Source organism: Pygoscelis adeliae, unplaced genomic scaffold (genome assembly GCF_000699105.1).
Source record: "Pygoscelis adeliae isolate BGI_AS28 unplaced genomic scaffold, ASM69910v1 Scaffold314, whole genome shotgun sequence".
Classification (NCBI taxonomy): domain Eukaryota; kingdom Metazoa; phylum Chordata; class Aves; order Sphenisciformes; family Spheniscidae; genus Pygoscelis; species Pygoscelis adeliae.
The window spans coordinates 597,479-600,063 of record NW_008824668.1 but is presented as its reverse complement, the minus strand read 5'-3'; positions in this window follow the sequence as shown (position 1 = coordinate 600,063).

The window sequence follows — 2,585 nt, the reverse complement described above, 5'->3', positions numbered from 1 at the left end:
GTAGAGAGCGATAAGGTCTCCCCTCAGCCTCCTGTTCTCCAGGCTAAACAACCCCAGTTCCCTCAGCCGCTCCTCATAAGAGCGGCACCCAACACATATAGGTGTTGGGTGAAGCAGCAAAGCCTGGTGGCTTTTTGTAAGCTATTGGAGAGCCCTCCGAAGGGCTACGCATGGGGGAAGAGATGCAATGGGATGGGTCATGCTGCAGCTGATCTGATGACGCTTGGCTTTGGAAGAAGCTGAGCCAGTTCCTTCATGGTCTTTCATGTCTCCAGGACAAGTGGTTGTCAGGCAAGGGTTTGTCCCCAGGGTTTTGGGAAGAGAAGTCTTTCAGAGGTTGAGGAAGCGTGGAAGAGGGCAGTGGCTAGAAGGGGAGGCTGGTGGCAGGTTCAGGTGGTGCAATAGTCCTGTTTGGACTCAGGGAAGGGAAATAAGGTGGGTGTCTGTCCTCCTGTGCCTGGGAGCAATGAGGAACATTGCCTTTCCTTCAAACGTCGACTGGCGGTGGTTTTCCTTGGCTCCATCCTGGAATTTGGTAGCACTTTGTGGCCGGTGCCTGGCTGCGACCCATGGCAGAGATGTCATCCGTGTGAGAGAGAAGGGGCAGGCGGAGGGGTACGGTGGGCTCTGCGGAGGGGACTAGGCCTGCAAGGTGACTTGATAGAAACGTGAGTCACACACAGCTCCAGCAAGCCCAGGTGCCTTCTTGCACAGGATACTGTAAGAGATGCTCTTGGCTGTGGTTTTTCTTTGATTTTCCCAAGATCTTCGCTGGTGCAACCCCAGTTCCACGCGAAGACAATATTTCTACCCTCGGCGATGGCTTCTCTCATTCAGCTTAGGCCTAAACTTCCCCAAGACGTGAGCTGGTGCCTCCCACCTTTCCCCCCACGGCCCTTGTTTCGGACAGCGGTACGTGCCTCTTCCTGCCATGGATGCTGCTGGGGCCTCCTGGGGCTCCACACGTGGTGGGTGGTAGCAGGAGCCGATGAGTCTCCTGCTGTTTTGTGGGGCCAGAGGACGGGGTGAGGTGGGATTAAGGGGAATCAGCAGAGGGTGGGCGTAGGGGGTCTCGGTCCTGCTGCCGCGTAGTTTGCGCAGAGGGTCGAGACAAGTGATGTGCCTGCGGAGAGGCTGGAGCAATGTCTGAGGCGAGCATCTGCTTTGGGGCATCAAGGTGGGTGATGCTGGGGACATCCAGTCTGTCTCCTCCTCCTCCCCTTGCGCCGTGGAGCTGCCTTTTTCCATCTTCAGGCCTCTGCTCCCATCCGTAACGCTGGTGAGAGCAGAGGTTTTACCAGCAGGACCTACGCCACTTCAACGCATGAAACGGGCTGTGCTGGTACAAACACCCTCATGGGATTTTGCTCCGAGTCCAGGGTCCTTGGTGACAACTGGGTTTCCCGGACGGTGCTGGGGCTGGGCTCCTGCCCTCCTCGAGGTCTGCAGGAGCCGGCGTCTGCCGGTGCCTGGCAGCGTCCAGGCTGCTTTTCGGCTCCAGCGCGAGGAGGAGGCGACCTTGCCGGTGACATTTTGGGATTAAAAAGAAACTCCCCGCCCACGCGCGCGTGGCTGAGCCCCATCAACGCCGCAAGAGCACGGGCCGCAGCGACCCGTGTCCGTCCGTCCATCCATCCATGCCCTCGCAGCTCTTCCTCTGGCCCGGGTACCCGCTGGCCCTTTGGCTCTGTGGTGCTAGGGTAGGTCAGCACCGATATTAATCTCTAGGTTTTTTTTTTAATTGGCTATTAATAAAGTGTAGCTTGAACTAAATACCTATTGTAGCAAATAGTAGGCTTCTTGTGTGGCATCCTTGAATAGGAGGGGTGTTATCCTGTCCCCATGACAACGAGCATTTGAATTAAGAGCCCGTCTACTCAGAACAATTTGCCGTCACATGGTTCGGAGGAAACACTTTGAAACCCTTGTAGTCTTTTCAATAGGCTTGATTGTTAGCGTCTCCCAAACTTAATCATTAACAGGGCTCTGCCACAGATAATTACTGTGCTTTGCATTTTTCTGCCCCGCACGTGACTGGCGTGGTCCTGGGGACGCAGGTCGCCGTTAGCTCTTTCTCCTCTTTGAGGGGGCGGATGACAGAAGTCGGTGGTGGACTTTGGCTGGCCTTAAAAATCTGGGCAGCACCCCCACCCGCTAAGGGGTGGATGGTTTGCGGGAGGGGAGGCTGAGCCCTGCTCGGCGTGCCCATGTAACGCGTGGGACTTTCTTTCCTTCCCTGGAAAGAGCGAACCCCCTGCCGCCTTTCCTTGACCATGGAGCAGTCATAAATGAGGGGTTTAAAATATATCCTAACGCTTTGCCTAATTGCAGGGCTTGGCGGAGGACGGCTGGGCGCTGGCTGCGCTGCCTGATGCCTGGAAGAGCCAGCCCTGCGATGGCAATGCCGGCTGCTCCGACAACAACAAAAGCAATATCATTGACATATAAATATCTCGTTTGGGTTTTTGTGGGGGTTTTTTTTTTTGCTAATGAGTTTTTACAGCCCAGGCGAGGGGACAGTCATTTTGCATCCCACGGAGGGACCAACTGCGGGATGATCCCAGCAGGACCCCAACGTGCCCGGG